The following is a 23,535-nucleotide window of genomic DNA, read 5'->3' as shown; positions in this document are numbered from 1 at the left end:
GTGTTTTGACAACACACTAACAACATCGAGAACTAAAGATGGAGTATTTTCGTTCTGCTTATTCGCGATACTGATCATAGAATGAAGGTATTTTATACTACCAAACATCGCGGACCCTTGTATCCTATTAAGCAGTATTCTTCTATAATATCTGTAATAATAATAATTATAATATCATAATTGAAAAGAAAGTTTATGCTCCTATAGACATTCAAGAAGTGAGACACAATTTACTTGCTTTACCTATATGCTCCATACTTGCTTTAAAAATATGTTAAAATCGTGGTAGTAACTCTCCATATGCGTTGGGATGTAGATGGAGTTCTTAGGATGCTTTATTTAAATTTGCCATCTGTAAAAAGAAATAATTTTTGAGGGTATTGCAAAAATTATCTTCAAAAATTGATTGAATAAATCATATTGTGGAAGAGACTGAAAAACACAGTGACCAAAGGTTTTTTTGAAAGAAGGAAAATAACGGAGCGATTTTTAATTAAGGATGACTCAATTTGATTATACGGCGTTGTAGTGCATTGATTCAGTCAACCAAAGGGGCGGTATATATAACACGATATTGTACACTAAATACTCTCTGTACTATGTAATATTGTATAACTTTGATTAACCTTTGATATATATACAAATCGGAATTCTTTTTTACAGTTTCTAAGACATCTTGGTGTTTTGATAATATATCATATGCCTAACTTTACTTAAATGAATTTTAATATGATTGGTAATATTTTGATTCAGCAAAATTAAAGCCCACGGGAATTTTTCATGTGACTTGATTTTCGAGAATTTCATGACTAATTAACACTATTTGAAATCAGAGCTCTAAAATAGATATATTTTGTTATTAGTGTAACTGTTCCAATATGATTGATTAACTGCAATAAATTATGTACCTAAGGGAATTCAAATTTAAAAAACAATACAACACTTATTGTAAATTAGTAACTGTTATTTACAATTGTTCCTACAACTTAATTTGAAATATTAACAATTTCAACATTCAAGAGATGCAGTGAAACTTGAGAACACTAGGTATCTCATCATTCAAAAACTCAACAACTACATACACGCCATCAATTTATTTCAGATGTAATTCATAACACATAATTTCTTAAAAGAGTCAAATTTGATGATTAACATCAATGGATTGATTTTAAATGGAAAATGTGTAGGGTTTAACATAATGGTTAAGGCTTGACTAATACCATATGGAATAAATAATGAATTTATTTACTAACAATTTCTTAAAACAGGAGAATAAGTTTTTGAGAGACTCTGAAGCCGATGTCGTTTGTCTGCAGGAGACATTCCTAAAACCAGACATGGGATTCTTTATCCCAGGATACTCTATCCTCCAGGCTGATCGTTTTTCTGGAGCAGGTGGAGGGGTTGGCATTCTGATTCGGAACTCCATCAGGCACCAGAGGATCGATACGTCCCTCTTTCTGGGCGAGTCGATTGGAGTCGAACTCGCCCTAGAAAGTGGTCCGCTTAGGATTGTCTCGGCTTATGTTCGACCGACTGAGAGAGTTTCCTGACTCAATCTCCCGTCCATCCTGCATCCCAACTGTCGTACAGTCATTGCTGGGGACTTCAACAGTAAGCACACAGCGTGGGGTTGTGTAAAATCACCACACCACATCACAAACACCAACGGCGGTTTCCTGCTGCGGGCGTCACTGGACTACCGGTTCTCGGTGGAAACCACCGAGACGCCAAACCACTTCCCTGATAGTCCCTCATGCCGACCTGATATCCTTTCCATTTTCCTCTGCAAAAACATCACAGAGGTGCCGGAGGTCATTAACCACCAGGTGTTGTCTTCGGACCACAACCCGATCTCCCTGGCACTTAACGAGAATTGTTGCCAGTGGGAGCCTCGTAAGAGGAAAACCAACTGGTTGCAATTCCGTTATTTAATGGAAACCACCGATTTGCGGTGCAGGATTTTGAACTCTGAAAGGGATATAGACGGTGAAGTGGATAGGCTGTCAAATGACATCCTGACAGCCTTAGAACGGTCGACGCATGCTTGCCCTAACATCTGCAAGCAGCATAGTCTTCCTGGCGAGGTTGTCACCCTCATCAGGAAGAAAAACCGTAGCAGGAAACTTTGGCAGCGTACTCGGGACCCCTTCATCAAGGCCCGGTACAACGTCCTGAGCCGTGAGGTCCGGGCCTGCCTGCTTGAACTCCGGAGCTCCTCGTTCCAGGAGTTCATAGCAGAGGCCGAACTCCATCCTCGTCGGACCTGGAAAGTCATAAGGTCTATCCGAGGGAGGCGTATGCGCTATCCGCACCTTGTTCATGATGGCATCAAAGTCGTCCTGGACAAGGATAAAGCGGAGGTGTTTGCAACTTCCTTGAGCGGCAATGCTCTCCAAACGCCAGTCTTCCTGGGTTTGTTGTAGAGCACAACTCCATCAGCCGTCAGGTGGACTCTATGACTTTCCCAAAACCTGATAGTGACATTCTTCCTACTTCTCCCAGCGAAGTCAGAGGTATCCTTAAAGCCCTCAATAACCGGAAAAGTCCCGGCCCAGACACCATCCCCAACGTGGCCCTTAAGAAGCTTGCTACCATTCAGGTGGTAATGCTTACTAACATTATAAATGCGATGCTCCGTCTCCACTACTTCCCGTCGGCATGGAAGGTGGCGACGGTAGTGTCCATTTTAAAACCCAACAAACCTGCCCACCTTGCTAGCAGTTATCGTCCCATTAGCCTCCTTTCTTCGCTAAGCAAGGTGGCGGAGCAGGATATTCGGACTCGGCTTGAGGAATTTATGGCTGACCAGCACATCCTGCCGAACGCTCAGTTTGGATTTCGTCAAGGCCATGGTCGTCGAGGACATGGCTGGAAGGCGTAACAAGGGGCAGCATGGTACCATGTTGCTCCTTGATGTCAAGCAGGCATTTGACAGGGTTTGGCGCGCTGGTCTAATACACAAACTGGCTTCGTTAAATTTTCCTTCTTATCTGATCGGCACTATCCGCTCTTTCCTTTCCAACCGCTCCTTTCGTTCCAGGGTTGGAAGCGAGTTCTCTTCTTCGAGAACTATTACCGTTGGTGTCCCGCAAGGCTCCAAACTATCTCCTACTCTCTTCAATCTCTATTGTAGCGACATACCATCTTGTCCTAGAGTTACTATAGCAATGTATGCCGATGACGTTGCCTTAATTAGCTCCCACAGATGTATAGTTTATGCGGAGATCCATATTAGGAACTTCCTGCCTAAACTGCTCTGTTGGTACTCTCGATGGAGATTGGAGATCAATCGTTCTAAATCCGAAGCTATCTTCTTCTCAAATCGACGAAGGTTGCCACCTAAATTCCTTATCAATGATCACCAAGTTGAGTGGAGTCCCAGCGCCAAGTACCTGGGTGTCATACTTGACAAGAAACTCAGTTTCTCTCGCCAGGTCACTTTGGTAAAGTAGAAAGCTCTAGCAGCCTTTGTTGCTTTGAAATCTTTCTTCCTTTCTAAACGTCTTTCCTCTTTAGTTAAGCTGCGTGTTTTTAACGCGACAGTCCACTCTCTTTTCACTTATGCTTTTCCTATATGGGGCACCGCCGCCCCTTGGCTCATTAGGTCCCTGCAAGGGACCTACATGTGGCTAGTGAGGTCGGCCCTTGGTGTCCCATACTATATTCGTAACAGACAAGTCTGTTTCGAATACAACATTTCCTCTCTTTTGGAGCTGCGGCGCAAACATGCCCTCAATCTCCGGAGATCTATCTTTCAACACTCTAATCCGGAGATTGCTTGCATGACATCCAACTCTGTGAATCTGACAGATGCAAGAGACCTTGTCTCTTGGCTGTCTAGACCTCTGCATCTCTTTGGGACACCTTTTCTTTAGTATGTGGCGGTTAGCTGCAAACCTCTTTAATTTTTTCCTTCTCTCTATTTTCCTAAACCTATATGGTTATACTCTTAGGGCATGATCTTCGGATCGATGCCCGGAGAGAGGTTTTTAGTCGGTTAGTCCGACACTGCCTTCGACATCCAACAGAATGCGTCTTGTATATTTTCCCCTCTTTGACCCAATAAAAAAAAGAGAACTCTGGACCTGTACGTTTGTTTTGACAACTGACTGACAACTGATATTTCAGTTATTTCATTTTGCTTGTTGGTCGATTTTATATTGGCGATACCAAATATAGAAAGATGATATTCTAAATTGTCGAGATATTCTGAACACGGGATTCTATAATAATAATGGAGGAGCTATCCTCCTGTGACAGTTAACAGAGAAACATTCTTCTGATACAATTTAATTTACAATGCGAAAAAACATCTTATAATTGAAAATAAAGCTTACGCTATAACAGAGTCAAGAATTGAGACACAATTTTCTTAGAAAAGCCATTATTTGGAATACCGATCAGACATGTGTTAGATGATGATATTCTTCCAGGTAAATAGAAAGGAAGAATGTATGAATATTGAATGTGTTTCTTTTGTTTGATAAACAAACTGCCTTCGTTGCTAACGAACCCAGATTATGAACAGAACTATTCTTTGGTAAATTTACCTTCTAAACTTGTTCATTTAGTTATTGCGAAGAGCACAAAAAACTTGAGCAACTTTTATTTATCTTCTAAAGGGTTCTTATCCCATCAAATAACATTCGCAAAGTTCAATTTATATTGTGCATCACAATCTTCAAGTTTTGATTCACCACCACGATTTGAACTTTATTTTAAAGCAAGTATGGAGCATGTAGGTAAAGTAAATTGTGTTTCACCTCTTGAATGTTAATAAAGATTTTTTAGAAAAATACTACTTAATAGGATCCCAGGTTCCTATAATCGCGATTATAAATCAGCAACTAAGGCCAAGTTGTCCAATTTGTCAGCTCTCAAGAAAACGTGGAGACACTTAAAATATATATGCACAAACGTAGATGAAAATTTCAACAAAATTACAAATGATACAGCTATTAATTATAAATTTCATCTGAACAAAGATTGCAAATCAGAAAATTGTAAAGTGGAAATCACTTTTTCATGATTTTGTAAATAAAATGTGTTGACATTATTTGAAGTTGTCATCTAGAGATGAGGAATCTAATTAAATTTTGACATAAAATTAGCAAATTTGGAAAGATTGGTATCTTAGTGTTATTTGAGGGTAATAATCCAACCAAACGTGATAGAAAAAATTCAGTACCTAGCTGAAATTTGCCGCTCACTAATTCTTGCTTAAAGAATCAACTACGTGAATTAACTTTTGATTTAAAAAGGTGAAATAATTAAACATTTACAATAATAGCAACCTACTCTCTGAAGGTTTCGATTACGAGTCACTGAAATCAAATCAGTTGCAGATCTCTCGTCGACATTTATTTTGAATCAAAGAAATACTGTCTGTGATTCTGCAGATAATTAACATGTGAATAGAAATTGCTTTTGTTAACATTGTTAACTTTATACTTAAATGCCGATATATACTTTGTTGCTAAGAGAGGTGAGGGATGTCGTCTTTCAAGTAAATTTGATTTGATCTTGCATTGTATTAATATTACATCAAGTTGTGGTTCAGTTATATTTTTTGGTATAATTCTATTCGTTTGAATCCACAGTGTCAACAAATTGACAGAGCAAAGAAATATCGAGATGAGATGAGTTATACTAAATGGTAGAACTGTTTCGAATGAAATTCATCCTTATATTTCAACCTACACTAAATGACTATAAATGTGATTCCCAAATATTCATATATAATATAACTTTTCAAATAAAACTACTTTGTTTACCTTTAAGTTATGTGGTTAATTTAATATAAGTTTGGTTGTTAATAAATGGATTCGACCCATTGTCGATTTTTTTAACTTTAAACTATTCAGTGGAGGTACTTAAAAGTTATATGCAACATATTTTTTTAGGAAACACATTTAGTGATTACAGTACAGATTAAAATTTAAGGAAAAATTACTTCGGCACTAATCTAAAATTATAATTGCTATAAACAAGCTTCATTCTCAGATGATAGATGAGTTGAAACCTAGATCCACACTATGGAAACATTTCCATAAAATGAAAGTACTTGCTATATACAGAGATAGAAATGTGGAACTCAAACGGGAACATTCCAGTCCTCAGCCTTTTTGGTAGAACTTTTGAATACGGTTTCTTGGTAATGATGTTTTCTTCTTTATTGTGATTTTATCTTGTACTTTTTTCGGATTTCTTGGATTTTTTTTCATATTTCATAGCCTCAGAGAAAATATTTGCCGATGTCGTCAGGTTGTGTCGTGGCTCATTTCATCTTCATTTATATGATGGTAATCAGCCTTTCCATGTGAACGTAACTCCTCGTGCCCAACGAATCGTCGAAATACTTTAAAAAAGATATATAAAATTAATATTAAATATTAATTTTATTATATATACCAATTTTATTTGTTTTTCATTTAATTTAAATAATTTAATTGTGTGTTTTAACATAAAATATGTCATTAATTATAAAAATCTTGAATACAGATGAAAATTATACTTACATTTAAATCCAATTATTGGGCCACTAGAATCTCTACACCATTTGCCTTTTGCATCGTACTTTAAGATTTCAATCTTAATTTATTCTGAAAACAAATTAATTAGGTATTAATGTGTTGTTTTAAGGAGCGTCATATACATGAAAGTACTTATTCTTTGTTTAGTTGGGAATTCCTGTAAGTAAATTAATGAATTTAGACAAAAATATTCCCTAAAAATAACAGTTTGATACGATCTGTTTCATTTCTAGCATTACTATACACAAGTATTTCTTCCGATTATCATTTCCAATGAGGCAGGGACTCATTAATAAAAGCGAGAATATTTATCTAATAATTTTGAATTGAAGCGTAGGAGCAACTTCAGAGAGATGTGGTTCGTATGAAACAAAAGTTTGAACTGATTAAAGTTTGGTGGTAAACAAGTAAAGAAAACTTTTTGGTCTACCTGATTATATGAACAAAATTGAAATTAGTTTATGACAACGAAATTCAAATGTCTACAAATGAATAACGAATAGTTAATGTTATAAGCTCTTTAGAGAACAACTTAGGAAACATAGTTTTTAATTTTTTTACATATAGATAAAGTATAGAATTTCATAAGACACAATCAACCAATGATAATTGATAGTTTAAACTGTAAACCTCAGTACTTACTCATCATTGGTCCAATTCACTCGAGGCAAGTTATGTTAGAATATCTAGACATCGTGTATAACGGTTGTGATGACAACGGAGAATAAAAACAACAGAAGAGCGTGGTTATAGAAACAGAGTTAAGTTGTAAGAGCAGAGTTAGTTGTATACAGCCCACCAATGTTGTAAAATAGTCAATAAGCGTTTTACTGAGTACCTTGCATTATCATTCCACGTCGCCTTGTAAGCAGGCATATTCTAACTATTAACTTTTGTATTTTGACCTTAATTGAAACAAATACTTCCAGTGCTTCCGTGTCCTTTCGGTGAGCACAGGGGTGCGTCGTCAGGATTTCGAGAACACCTCCATAGGCGTATCCCACTTTGTGGAAGACTTCTGCGTGTTGGAGGTGTGGGGTGGCTGGTCGGGAGGAAGGATTGGTGTTAGGGTTAGAAGTAGGAGTACTTCCAGGATTTACCGATGGTATCTGTAGCTTAGCAGACAGCTTAATGCATTACTTACTTTCATTCGTTGTAATTCACCCTCTAGTTCCGAGATTTTAATCTTAACGTCTAGTTTTCAGGTACCTCTTGCCTTAACTTTTTCGCGGACTCTACACATGGTTTATTGATTTAGTAACCGAGGTTACCAGCCAAATTAACAACTCTTCTCTTTTGTCTGAATATGGCAACTCTTATAACTAAATTCAAACAGAAGGACGAACGTTATCTCTAACTCCATTTGGGGGTCTGATGTCGGTGTGGCGCTTTGCCGAATTTTGCTGTTGTTACTTACTTTAGATAGTTAACTCTTTCGGAACTTCGAACGGAGTCGTGCTCAGGGTTTACCGCGCGGTTGACCTTTCTTTCTGCTAATAGAACCTGGATTTGAACCGCCTTTTCCTTTTCTTCATTCACGGTTTTTGTCTCTTAGTATGAACTTCTTGTGGAACGGAACTGGCGATGTGCCGTCCGGTTCCAATAGGATTCGGAACCACTCGACCTTTTGCAGGCACACTTGCTGTTTTCGCATTTCATTATCGCTAATTCGGTTATTAAACTGTTTATAGTACGAAAACAAAAATTTAATTCAGTTGTTTCTTGGATTGGTAACCAAGGTTACCAGACAGGTAAACAAATTTTTTCATTTGTTTGAATTTGGTAACTAACTAAATTCAGACAAAAGATGGACACTAAATAAACACAAAAATATCACTACAAACACTTTTGAAAACTGAGGTGTGAGTGTGATGAGAATAATAGTCGATGTTACAAGAAAACTAATCGTTTATTATATTATTACAAAGTGTGCACTCGGCTAGAAACGTCAAAGACTAAAAACTAAGAACTAAAAACCCTTCGTAGCATGACGCTTGCGTTAGGGCATCTATACAGAGGGGTTCCAAGTATCAATGTGCAATTTCATTCCTTAACAAACACTTTTCCGTAGTTGCTACTCAAATTTGGATAAATGGCGATTGTTACCGCTGCCATTGGTAACGACAGAAAGGTCTCTTATTGTTAGCGACTTTTGTCAATTGTTCAAAGTGCACCAGGAAATATTGTTGATAGTAACAATTTTTGTTTGAGTTGTTCGTCCTTCCTCTGCCTGCATTTAGTTATAATAGTTACCATAATCGAAAGAGAAAAGTTGTTAACGCTAATCCCAAATCTTTATCCCAACCAGCCACCCTCACTCCTGCAAAGTCTTCCAGCTCCAAAACGCAGGAACTCGGTCACCCCCAAGGAGGTGATGTCGAAATTGTCTAACTACGATGCACCAGTTATGGTTCAGTATTCAAATTTATGTATATTGAACTGTATTAAAGTATTTTAGACCAAGTACACTAAGAATTAGAAGAGACTTCTCATAGAGAAGAAAATTTTAAATTGGTTTGGGAAAAAACAGCGCTAATGATTAGCCGTCTCAGATCTCAGTTTCGGTTAATATTTTTTGACAGCTCATTGACAATCTTGGCAACTGATCTTTGTGTAATTTCGTTTCGTTTGGTGTCCAATAATATAATGCTCTAAAGGCGAATTACTGAGAGAGGTTATTTCAATTTGCCAAAATATGCGGAAAGTAGGAAGGTCCTAATTATGTGATGTGAATTTATAAGTTTAACAAAATTGAAAAAAAGCAGCTAAAAAGATGTTTAAGTGTTATTATTATCTTATCAAAGAAAATATATAAAATTTTGATATTTGTTAGGAATAGCAATGTCTAATTAACAATTCACACACTTTTGTCGATGCATATTCTTCAGACAACAAAAGTTTGTTTTACTTTTGATTAATAAACATATCGCCTTCATTGCTGTTGAAACCTGAATATGTACAAAATATCATTTGATTTCAAAACTGATCTTGAACAATTATTTGGTAACTTCTTAAAATTTCGTCATTGAAAAGACAAAAACAACAAAAGAAATAAGTATTTACACTTCGTTAGCTGTTTGTTTCACTTTTTTGCCTTCAATGCAGACACAAATCTAATATTTTTGCTTATATTCAAAACGTAATTATAATTTTGTCCAGATTGATGTTTTCAATGAACTCAGAAGTCTTTATTTATCTAGTAATAGAGGTCCTTATGATATTCTTTCTACAGTATTGAATGAATTGTGGATTTTCATTAACAAAGCCTCTAACAATGAAACTTAATATGTTTTTAAAATCTACTTTATTTCCTAACGTACGTAAAAAATCATTTGTTATACCTATCTTAAAGGATGGAGATAGTTTACTTGTTGTTTTCCAAGATTGTCCAAAAAAATCATTTCCAAAATAATTATGCCATAGTTCCAAAATATTATAAATGAGAGTCTACATGAATTTTGCAAATATAAATCTTCTGCGACCAACCTTCTTATTTATAAACTCTCGACAGTTGGTGCTCTTGAAAATCATTTACAGGTTGATGCTGTTTATACAGACATTTAAAAGGCATTTGATCGAATCTGCCATGATTTATTGTTTGCTAAACTAAATGGGCTGGATTTGACAAGTAATTTTTCCTCTGTAAATAATTATAACGATTGTAATGTAAAGTGATTAGATTTTATAAAAAAATTAATCAACACCATATTCGCAAGTTATACTTTAGATAAAAGATATTAATGTAATGTGTTTGAAATTTAAAAATGAGTAATTGATTGGGCGGTAGTTTTTCTAGAAAAGTTGGTTCGGCTCAAGGAAACTGAATTTGGGTAAATGTAAAAGAAAAGCTGGAGAATATCTTGATGCGTTTGCCCACACATTAAAGTAGCTTTTTACACAAATACTGCTGTAGGATCCCAGGTTTTGCGATGTTTTGTCGTATAAAATAACCTCTTTCCATAATCGGTATCGCGATTATAAGTACAGCAATTAAGCAGAACGAAATACTCTCACATTAGCTGTCAAAATTGCCAGAGTTGTCAAAACGTGCGGACTCCTTAGGAACTCGTTAGGAATATTTAAACAATTACAATAATGGCAACTTGATGCCATTATTGTGGAGATGTCGATTACTAGTCCTGAAAGTCACGGAAATCAAATTAGTTGCAGATCTATCGTCGACATACAAAAACTGTCTGTGATTCTGATAGATAATTAACATGTGAAAAGAAATTGATTTTGTTAACTTTGTTAACTTTATATTTCCATTAGAATAGATTGCTGCTAAGAGAAGTTCCAACTATTATAATTTAGTTTGAATATGTGATACGGACGACGTGAGGGATGAAATTGAAAACAGGATAACTAGATGTATATACACATAAATAAAATTTTAATTAATTAGTAATTACAAAACTAAACGAACATTTGGGAGTGGGTGTTGGACTGAGTGACATTTTACGAACTTTCAAGTTTCAATAGCAACGAAGGAATTTTGTGTATCAAATAAAAGAAAATAATATTTATGTTGCTAAGATTACGATTCCTTGTGACATATGCCAGACGTTAAAATATAAACAAAACATCCAATGTCCAATTGAACCTTATTCGAAATATGTAATTTAGAAAAAAGTTGTCTTCTTTCAAGTAAATTTGATTTGTTTCTTCCATTTCTTCTTTTATTGATGATCCTTGGTCCTGGATTTGCATTTGAGGACTTTTATGACCTTACTTATTACAAGTGTATCACCCTTACTTACTTTGTTTCTTTTGGTTAGTATTGTTGACTGAGAATACTGTTGAGTCACTTTCAGGTTGTTTAACATCTTGTGATAGTTTTGATTTCACAGAAATTGAAGTTATCTTCATGCCGGAGGATCTAATTCATGAAGATAACTTCAATTTTTGTGTGTGTTGTTCGGTTTCCCAGTCAACAAGAACAACCACAAGAAACAAAGTAAGTAAGGGTGCTACACTTGTAATAAGTAAGGTCATAAAAGTCCTCAAATGCAAATCCAGGACCAAGAATGTTCAACAAAAAGCAAGTAGTTCATCATATGCTGTTGTGTTTGAGGCAACATCCAGCCAAAATGACCCATGGCAAGTGGCTTCTGGTGCATTTTTTTTTTTTTTGGGGACAGAGAGGGGAAAGTGTAAACCCCCCTCCGGGCACCGATCCGGAGATCATAACCAATTGGAAACCATATGTGCTAAAACATATGGGGGAAAGGGCGTGTATATACATACACGGGTGAACCAGAAGACGGGACTGACAAAGATGCCAGCCCCCTGTCAACTGGTTCCCGGAAGAACAAGCCCAATCTGAGGAAGGTCCTAGAACCTCCCTGGGTGAGGATTGGGCTTGCAGTTGATCCGTCGGCCTCCCGCCACCACTGGCTTGTGGAGCGGGACTGCCCGAGAGATGGCTTCTGGTGCATCGTCACACATGACAAGACGTAAGAACATGCTTGAAAATATGACGGCTTCTGTCATACATAAAATCAGAGTCGCAGACAACAAAGTATAATCTGTGCAATGCTCAGTACAAGTGAGGTTTGACCATGACGATGAAGGTCAAAACAAAAAGGTGCTTTTTACGAAAGTATTATATGTTCCTAAACTGGCAACAGATTTATTGTCTCTAAGGCAGATTATTTGCGGTGGTAGCCAAGTAAAATTTGACGGAACAGGCTGTTATGTGAGGGTCGACTGGAATAGTATTAGGATTTGCATTAGTCTTTTCAAATCTGTTTAAAATTTGTTCCACATAAATACTAAAACTTTCTATTTGCATTCCCAAGTAATTACTTGGGGTTTCCATTATTTTAATTTCAAATGTGTTTTTCAGTTTTCTTTTAAATTAATTTAGTTCTGATTCATCAATTGAGAATAACAGGCTATCATCAACATAGACACAACTAGCATTTCTTCTTACTGAAATCAAATTTACTTGAAAGAAGACAACTTTTTTCTAAATTACATATTTCGAATATGGTTTATTTGGACATTGAACGTTTTGTTTATATTGTAACGTCTGGCACATGTCACAAGGAAACGTAATCTTAGCAACATAAATGTTATTTTCTTTTATTTGTTAAACAAATTTCCTTCGTTGCTACTGAAACTTGAAAGTTCGTGATTTCCGTGATTTTTCAGGACTCGTAATCGAAATTTTCAGACAAAAACTTGCCATTAACGTGGTTGATTCTTTAATTAGTGAGCGATAATTTTCAACGGTGCACTGAATTTTTCTCTTTCACTTTTGGTTGGGTTATCACTCTCCCACAACACTGAGATACCAATGTTTCCATATTTGCTAATTTTATGACGAAATTTATTTAGATTCCTCATGTTTGGATAACAAGTTCAAATAATGTCAACACAACTTTTAAACCAAATCATGAAATATTGATTTCTATTCTACAATTTTCTGCGTAAAGATTTGCAATCTTTTTACAATAGAAATTTATAAGTAATAGCATTTTTTGTTGGTTTGTTACATATATATTTTTAGTGTCTCCACGTTTTCTTGAGTGTTCCTAACGAGTACGCACGTTTTGACAACTCTCTGACAACTTAGTCAACTAATGTTGGAATATTTTCGTTCTGGTTATTTTATACGACAAAGCATCGCAGAGCCTGGGATCCTATTAACCAGTATTTTTATAAATATCTACTTTATAGTGCAACAAGGGCAACATAATTAAAAGGAACGCTTACACTATTATAGACATTCAAGAAGTGAGACACGATTACTTGTTTTACTTATATGTTCCATACTTGCTTTAAAAATGTGTTAAAATCGTGGTAGTAACTCTCCATATGCGTTGAATTGTAAATGGAGTTCTTAGGATGCTTTATTTAAATTTGCAATTTGTAAAAAGAAATAATTTTTGAGGGTATTAGAGAGTTTGATGAATAACCCGAAAAGTTTTGACATTGACAGAATTTGGAAGGGCGTGACAACTAAGTTGACTTATTAATTACTAGTCAGTAATAGATGATGTTAACAGAGAAATGGAAAGATTAAATATTTCTACTCATAATTTCTTCTTCAACAATAACGCATACTTTAAGCTGGAATTTATATGCTAAATTACTGTCCATCCCATTTAAAAATTGTTCTGCAATCAGTGCTTTTTAATAATATCTGTATTCTTGAACCTCTGTGTTTGAACTCTTTCAGCACCAGAATATTCACCAGCTTTTCTTTTACATTTACGCAAATTCATTTTAGTTTGAGCCAAACCAACTTTTCTAGATAAACTACCGCCTAATCTATTACACATTTCTAAATTTCAAACATATTACATTAAAATCTTTTATGTAAAGTGTAACTTTCGAAAATAATGTTGATTTATTTTTTTTTAAAAAACTAATCACTTTACATTACAATCGTTATGATATGATACAGTGGAAAACTTACTTGACAACTCCAGCCCAGTTAGTTAAGCAAACAATAAATCATGGCAGATTCTATCAAATGCCTTTTAAAAGTCTGTATAAACAACATCAACCTGTAAATAATAACTGTCGAATTGTTATAAATAAGAAGGTTGGTCGCAGAAGATTTACATTTGCAAAATCCGTGTTGACTCTCATTTATAATATTTTGGAACTATGGCATAATTATTTTGGAAATGAATTTTTTTGGACAATTATGGAATACAAAACATTTTTCATACAGGCCTAAATTTGTTACAAGTAAACTATCTCCATTCTTTAAGGTACGTATAATAAATGAATTTTTCTGTGCATTAGGAAATAAAGCACATTTTAAAAACAAGTTAAATTTCATGGTTAGAGGCTTTGTTAATGATAATCCACAATTCATTCAAAACTGTAGAAGGAATATCATGAGGACCTCTATTACTAGATAAATCTGACTTCTGAGTTCATTAAAAACATCAATCTGGAAAAAATTATTATTATTTTTTGAATATAAACAAAAATATTTTCATGACAAAACGATATTGCTTAAATTTGTGTTTGCATTGAAAGCTAAAAAATGAAACAAACGGCTCACGTGTAAAAAGTAAATACTTATTTCTTTTGTAGTTTTCGTCTTTTCAACGACGAAATTGTAAGTTACCAAATAATTGTTCAAGTTCAGTTTTGAAATCAAATTACATTTTGTACATATTCAGGTTCCAACAGCAATGAAGGAGATATGTTTATTAATCAAAAGTAAAACATACTTTTGTTGTCTGAAGAATATGCAATGCTTTAATACAATTCAATATACATAAATTTGAACACTAAGAAAATCGGGTACCTCTGGAAAGGTCGGCAGACTTTTGGGTTTTATTGAGTTTTTCACTTAGCTTGTCTCTTTTCCGGACACTACACATAGTTTATTGATTTAGTTACCGATGTTACCAGCCAAATTAACAACTCTTCTCTTTCGAATATGGTAACTATTATAACTAAATTCAAACAGAAGAATGACAATCAACTCACACCAAAATTGTTACTATCAACAATATTCCCTGGTTGCTAACCACACTTTGAACAATTGACAAAAGTTGCTAACAATAAAAGACTTTTCTGTCGTTACCAATGGCAGCGGTAACAATCGTCATTTATCCAAGTTTGAGTAGCAACTACCGAAATCTGTCCATCTTTTGTCTGAATTTAGTTAGTTACTAAATTCAGACAAATAAAAAAAATTGTTTACTTGGTTGGTAACCTTGGTTTCCAATTCAAGAAACAACCGAATTAAGTTTTGGTTTCCGTACTATAAACAATTTAATAACTGAATTAGCGGTCATGAAATGCGAAAACAGCAAGCGTGCCTGCAAGAAGTTCGAGTGCTTCAGAGTCCTATTGGGACCACACGGCACATCGCCAGTTCCATTTCAGAAGAAGTTCCTATTAAGAGACAAAAACCGTGAAATAAGAAACTGAAAAAGCGGCTCAAATCCAGGTTCGATTGTCAGAAAGACACAGCTAATTATTGTAAAGCCCCAGTTTTGATCGGCTGCATTAGAGTACCAATTAATTCTCTGTATCATGTGGGAACTTTGAACATTTTTAAAGTGTTACTCCTTTCTTGCTTTGGTTAATTTCTATTCCAAAAAAAACTTAGCATTCTCTGATCTCCAATTTCTCAGCTAATTCTCTCTTAATTTCATTACCAGTTTGATTTTCGACAGTTCGTTTGTATTCCTTAAATATTTCAAGAAATTCTCCTTTTGACATGAGAAAATACACCTAAATGTTAGAAGATATCTTGATCCACCATTGGTTCTAACTCGCATTGGTCCGCAGATGTCTGAATGAACAATATTCAGTAACTGCTTAATTCTTAATTCTCTGGCAGTAAAGTTTGTCCTTGCTTGTTTACCTCGTTGATATATGTCACACCACGTGGGTAATTTATCGTTATCCAATTTTATTTATACTTAAATAAATAATATATATAAAATATATAAAATAATTGTTTCAATAGTGCCGGTCCATTTGAAGCATGGATTTAGTCCAATTTAATCCATACATCTTTGGAAATCTCGCATCCTTTGATACTCTTGAGGTCCGATGGGCTTATGCATAGGATCATGTCCGCATTTACCTTTTTATCTTATTTACATCCACGTTTTAAGCGCTGATTCACTTTTTGTGTCACCCTGACTTGATACTTCACCATTAACGAAATCCCAGGTATCGATTTTGGTAAGTAACGCCTCTACCTGAATCCGCCTCGTGTCGAAATTTTCTTTGGACAGAAGTTCAATTCTTGTCCCACACATTGCCATCTCGAGTCCCATGTTTCGATAGTACGGACCTACGTTATAACTCATCGTACATATGAGAATTAAGCTTGTTTATTCTAATTATAATTTTAGAATAGCGCCGAAGTAATTCTTCCTTAAAATTTAATCTGTACTGTAATCAGTAAATGTGTTTCCTAAAATTATGTCGCATATATCTTTTAAGTACTTCTTTCCACTAACTAATTGGAGGTTAAAATTAATTAAATTAACCACAAAACTTAAACAAAGTAGTTTTATTTGGAAAGTTATATTATATTTAAATATTTGGGAACCACATTTATAGTCATTTTGTGTAAGTAGAAATATAAGGATGAAATTAATTTGGAACAGTTCTATCATTAAAGTTATTATAACTCATCTCGACATTTCTTTGCTCTGTCAGTTTGTTGACACTGTGGATTCAAACAAATAGAATTATAACAAAAAATATAACTGAACCACAATTTGATGTAATATTAATACAATATAAGATCAAATCAAATTTACTTGAAAGAAGACAACGTGTTTCCAAACCACATATTTTGAATTAGGTTTAATTGAATTGACCATAACTCTTGCCTATAATTGGACAGGCTGACATACATCATAAGGTGACGTAATCTTAGCAACATAAATGTTATTTTCTCTTATTTGACTAACATATCTCCCTTCGTTGCAACTGAAACAGGAAAGATTGCAAAATGTCACTCAATACAACACTCACTCCAAAATGTTCGTTTAATTTTGTACTAATTAATTAAAATTTTATTTATGTGTATATACATCAGGCAAGTTACTTGCCCCACCTCTCTTAGTAGCAAAATATATTTCTGCATTTAAGTATAAAGTTAATGAAAACAATTTCTATTCACATGTTAATTATCTGTCAGATTCACAGACAGTATTCCTTTGATGGAAAATAAATGTCGTCGAGACATCTACAACTGATTTGATTTCAGTGACTCGTAATCGGAACCTTCGGACAGTAGGTTGCTATTATTGTAACTGTTTAAATATGTCACCTTTTTAAATCAAAAAATAATTCACGTAGTTGATTCTTTAAGCAAGAATTAGTGAGCGGTAAATTTCAACTAGGTACTGAATTTCTCTCTTTCACGTTTGGTTGGATTATCACCCTCAAACAACACTAAGATACCAATCTTTCTAATTTTGCTAATTTTATGTCAAAATCTATTTAGATTCCTCATGTCTAGATGACAAGTTCAAATTATGACAACACAATTTATAAACAAAATCAAATCACAATTTTCTGTGTAAAAATTTGCAATCTTTGTTGAGTTGAAATTTATAATTAATAGCTCATTTATAATTTTGATGAAATTTTCATCCACTTTAGTGCATATATATTTTAAGTGTCTCCACGTTTTCTTGAGAGCTCGTAACCGCTACGCACGTTTTGATAACTGGCTGACAAATTAGACTACTTGGGCATGTTGGGGTATTTTCATTCTAATTAGTTGCTAATCTTATAATCGCGATTATAGGAACCTGGGATCATTTTAAGTAGTATTTTTCTAAAAAAACTACTTTACCGTACAATAAGGTATAACATAACTGAAAAGAAAGATAAACATTTAAGAGGTGACACACAATTTACTTGGTTTATCTATATGCTATATGCAGAATCTTAACATCTACTACATGTCTGATCGGTATTCTAAGTAAATGATTTTCCAAGTAAATTGCGTCTCAATTCTTGACTCTGTTATAGCGTAAGCTTTATTTTCAAGAATAAGATATTTTTTCGCATTGTAAATTAAATTATATCAGCAGAATGCTACACAGTTAACTGTGACAGGAAAATAGCTCCTCGATTATTATTATAGGATCCTGTGTTCAGAATATCTCGACAATTTAGAAGAACAACTTTGTGTACTTGGTAAGGCCATTATAAAATCGTCCAACAAGCAAAATCTCCAACATCAGTTGACAGTTAGTTGTCAAAACACACGTACAGAACCAGAGTTCTCAAAAACTTATTCTCTCGTTTTAAGAAATTGTTAATAAATAATTTAATTATTTACTCCAAATAGTATTATTCAAGTCTTAACCGTTAATTTAAACCACACACATTTTCCATTTAAATTTGATCCACTGATGTTAATCATCAAATTTGACTTTCCTTAGAAATTATGTGTTATTCCTTATGAATTACATCTGAAATAAATTAATGGCGCGTATGTTGTTGTTGATTTTTTGAATGGTGAGACACCTACTGTTCCAAAGTTTCACAGCATCTCTTGAATGTTGAAATTGTTAATATTTTAAATTAAGTTTTGGGAACAGTTGTAAATTACAGATGCTAGGTTACAACAAGTGTTCTATTGTTTTTTTTAAATTTTGATTCCCTTAGATACAGAATTTATTGCAGTTAATCAAGGCGGAATATTGTAACAATTACATTAATAACGAAATATATCTATTTCAGAGCTCTGATTTCAAATAGTGTTAATTAATCATGAAATACTCGGAAATCAAGCCACATGAAAATTTCCCGTGGGCTTTTATTTTGTTGTATCAAAATATTACCAATTATATTTAAAGTTCACTTAAATAAAGTTAGGAGATAAGATATATTAACAAAACACCAAAATGTCTTAGAAACTGTAAAAAAAAATCCCGATTTGTATATATATCGAAAGTTAACCAAAGTTATACAATATTACAGAGTACAGAGAGTATTTAGTGTAAAATATCGTGTTATATATACCGCCCCTTTGGTTGACTGAATCAACGCACTACAACGCCGTATAATCAAATTGAGACATCCCTAATTAAAAATCGCTCCGTTATTTTCCTTCTTTCAAAAAAATCTTTGGTCACTGTGTTTTTCATTCTCTTCTACAATATGATTTATTCAATCAATTTTTGAAGATAATTTTTGCAATACCCTCAAAAATTATTCCTTTTTACAGAATGCAAATTTAAATAAAGTATCTAAGAACTCCATCTACATCCCAACGCATATGGAGAGGTACTACCACGATTTTAACATATTTTTGAAGCAAGTATGGAGCATACAGGTAAAGCAAGTAAATTGTGTCTCACTTCTTGAATGTCTATAAGAGCATAAACTTACATTTCAATTATGATATACCTTATTACAGATATATTAGAAGAATACTGCTTAATAGGATACAAGGCTCCGCGATGTTTGATTGTATATAATTACTTCTTTCCATGATCGGTATCGCGATTATATGATAACCGAATAAGCAGAACGAAAATACTACAACTTTAGTTCTCGATGATGTTGTCAGTGTTTTGTCAAAACATGCCTACTCCCAAGAAAATATGGAAACACTGAAAATATATATGCACTAAAGTAGATGAAAGTTTTAACAAAACTGCAACAGATAAATCTATTAATTATAAATTTCAACCCAACAAAGATTTCAAATCTTTATTTCCCCAGAAAATTGTGAAATAGAAATCACTATTTCATGATTTGGTTTATAAATTGTGTTAACATTATTTGAACTTGTCATCCAGACATGAAGATTCTAAATAATTTACGACATAAAATTTTCAAATATGGAAAGATTGGTATATTAGTGTTGTTTGAGGGTGATAATTAAAGGTGAAGGAAAAAATTCAGTGCATAGTTGAAATCTGTCGCTCACTTATTCAAGCTGAAAGAATTAACTACGTGAATTTACTGTTGATTTAAAAAGGTGAAATATTTAAACAGTTACAAAAATAGCAACTTACCGTCTGAAGGTTTAGATTACGAGCCCTGCAAGTCACTGAAATTAAATCAGTTGCAGATCTCTCGTCGACATTTATTTTCGACAGGTAATTAATATGTGAAACGAAATTGTTTTTGTTAACTTTGTTAATTTTATATTTCCATTAGATTAGATTGCTGCTAAGAGAAGTTTCAACTACTATAAGGTGAGGAATAGAATTGAAAACAAATAAAATTTTAATTAATTTGTAATTAAAAAATAAAACGAGTGAGTGTGTGATTGAGTGACATTTTGCAAACAAGTATCAATAGCAACGAATTGTTTGTCAAAAAATAAAATAACATGTCAAATTACGTTTCTTTATGGCGTATGTCAGAACTATGTAGTAATTTATAAAAAAGTTGTCTTCTCTCAAGCATATTTGATTTGATTCTTACATTGTATTAATATAACACCCAATTGTGGTTCAGTTATATCTTTTCTTATAATTCGTTTTAATCCACTGTCTCAGCAAATTGACAGAGCAAAGGAATATCGTGATGATTTTTCAATTTGTTATAATATTTTTGATGGAGAACTGTTTCGAATCAATCTCATCCTTGTATTTCAACCTAGTGGATGACCATAAATGAGATTCCCAAATATTTAAATACAACATAACTAACTACAAATAAAACTACTTTGTTTAACTTATGTCGATATTTTAATATTAGTTTGGTGTTATAAAATGGTTACGGCACATTGCCGATTTTTTCAACATCCAATTATTCAGTGGAAAAATATACAGATATACACAATATAATTATTTATGAATCACATTTTCCGTCATAAATTACAGATTAAAATATAAGTAAAAACTACTACGGCACAATTCAAATATTATAATTACTATAAACATGCTTAATTCTCAGATGTTATTTGAGTTGAAACGTATGCCCATACTATGGAAAACTTTCCATAAATTGAAAGTACCTTCTTTATACACAGACAGATATGTGGAACTCCAATGGGAACATTCCTGTCCTCAGCCTTTTTGATAGAACTTTTGAAGACGGTTTCTTGGTATTGCTGTTTTCTCCTTTATTGTGACTTTTTCTTGACCTTTTTTCGGATTTCTTGCATATTTTTTCATATTTCATAGCCTCAGAGAAAATAGCATGCCCTCAACCTCCGGAGATCTATCTTTCAACACTCTAATCCGGAGATTGCATGCTTGCATGATATCCAACCCTGTGAATCCGACAGATACAAGAGACCTTGTCTCTTGGCTGTCTAGACCTCTGCGTCTCTTTTGAACATCTTTTCTTTACTATGTAGCGATTGTTACGTACCTCTTTAGTTTTCCCTTCTATTTTCCTAAACCTTTATGGTTAACTACTCTTAGGTCATGATCTTCGGATCATTGCCCGGAGAGGGGTTTTTAGTCGGTAAAGTCCGGCACTACGTCTTGTAGATTTTCCCCTCTTTGCTCCAATAAAAAAATAATCATAATTTATTCTGAAAATAAATCAATGTGTTATTTTATGGAGCCTTATTCTGTGTTTAGTTGGGAATTCCTGTAAATATAAATAATGAATTTAGCCAAAACTATTCCCTAAAAATAACAGTTTGGTAAGATCGGTTTCATTTCTAGCACTACTGTACATAAGTATTTCTGCTAATTACAATTCTCAATGAGGAAGAACCTCATTAATAAAGAGAGAATATTTAACTATTAATTTTGAATTGAAGCGTAGGAGCAACTTCAGAAAGATGTGTTTCTTATGAAATAAAAGTCTGAACTGATTAGAGTTTTGTTGTAAACAAATAAAGAAAACTTTTTGGGCCACTTGATTTTATGAAAAATATTGTAATATGTTTATATACAACGAAATTCAAATGTCTACAAGTGAATAATGCATAGAATTTCAAACAAAATGGTCCTGTGGCATAGACAACTAGAGTACCTACATTATAAAGGCGTACAGGATTTGTACAGAAAGCGACTGGTACACGGTAATAAATTGGATAATGATAAATTACCCATGTGGTGTGACAATGTCAACGAGGTAAGCACGCAAGGAAACCCTTTACTGATAGAGAAGGAAGAAGTAAGCAGTTACTGAATATTGTTCATTCAGATATCTGCGGACCAATGCGAGTCAGATTCAGCGGTGGATCAAGATATCTTCTTACATTAATAGACGAATATAATAGGTGGTGCTAGGTTTTTTCCTTAAGTCAAAGAGAGAAGTTTTTGAAAAATATAAGGAGTACAAAAGAACTGTCGAAAATCAAACTGGTAATGAAATTAAGAGAGAATTAGCTGAGAAATTGAAGATCAAAGATTGCTAGGTTTTTCTTTAGAATAGAAATTAACCAAAGTAAGAAAGGAGTAACACTTAAACAAAAAAAATATATTTCAGAGAAATTCAGAATGGTAGATTGCAATCCAATTAAAACACTATGACTGCCACTCAAAATTTAAAAGAGATTTAAAACCATTCAAAGACCCCACACGATACAGAGAATTAATTGGTACTCTAATGTACTCTAAGGTAACCGATCAAAACTGAGGCTTTACAATAACTAGCTGTGTCGTTGGATGTGGTACCGCTTTCCTTTCTGCCAATAGAACCTGGATTTGGGCCTCCTTTTCCTTTTCTTATTTCTCGGCTCTTGTCTTTTAATAGGAACTTTAATAGGGTCACTAAATAAAAACGAAAATATCACTACCAACACTTTTCCGTAGTTGCTACCGAAACTTGGTTAAATGACGATCGTTACCTCTGCCATTGATAACAACAGAAAAGTTTCTTATTGTTAGCGACTTTTGTCAATTGTTCAAAGTGTGGGTAGCAACCCGGGAATATTGTTGAAAATTACAATTTTTTTTTGAGTTGTTCGTCCTTCTTTTGTCTGAATTTTGATATAATAATTACCATAATCGAAAGAGAAGAGTTGTTAATTTGGCTTGTAACCTCGGTTACTAAACCAATAAACTATGTGTAGGGTCCGGAAAAAAGAAAAGCTAAGTGAAAAACTCAATAAACCCCAAAAGTCTGCTGACGTTTCCAGAGGTACCCGATTTCCTTAGGAATAAAATTTTGGAACTAGAAGGTGAGATACAGAGGGTGAAAGAATGCTTACACAGCTTTGTCGTCTAAACTAGGGATACTATCGGTAAACTCTGATGGTACCCCTACTCCTAGCGCTAATCCCAAATCTTTGTCCCAACTAGCCACCCCTACTCCTGCAAAGTCTCCCAGCTCCAAAACTCAGAAAACTTCTTGGAACTCGGTCACCCCCAAGGAGGTGATGTCGAAATTGTGTAACTACGACGCACCCCACCATTTATGGTTCAGTGTTGAAATTTATGTATATTGAATTGTATTAAAGTATTTTAGACCAAGTGCCCAAAGAATTAGAAGAGCCTTCTCATAGAAAATAAACTCCTTGTTATTAAAGTAATTATTTAACGTTTCTAATTGAATGGAATTATTTGGTAGCGCTAATGGCTAGACGTCTCAGTCTCAGTTTCGGCTCTTATATTTTGAC

General features: G+C 34.1%; 1 long non-coding RNA gene across 1 annotated transcript in view; it reads right to left on the bottom strand.

Annotated features, from left to right (window-relative positions):
* Nucleotides 1-6,075: 6,075 nt before the first annotated feature.
* The window catches only part of LOC126264216 (uncharacterized), a 169,712-nt gene continuing 152,252 nt past the window's right edge, over nucleotides 6,076-23,535 (bottom strand). The window contains exon 3 of the long non-coding RNA XR_007546976.1: nucleotides 6,076-6,361. This is a non-coding gene — a long non-coding RNA (uncharacterized LOC126264216). The remainder of the gene's footprint in view (nucleotides 6,362-23,535) is intronic.

Source organism: Aethina tumida, chromosome 1, assembly GCF_024364675.1.
Source record: "Aethina tumida isolate Nest 87 chromosome 1, icAetTumi1.1, whole genome shotgun sequence".
NCBI lineage: Eukaryota > Metazoa > Arthropoda > Insecta > Coleoptera > Nitidulidae > Aethina > Aethina tumida.
The sequence above is the reverse complement of the archived record's forward strand: the minus strand, read 5'-3'. Positions and strand labels throughout refer to the sequence as shown.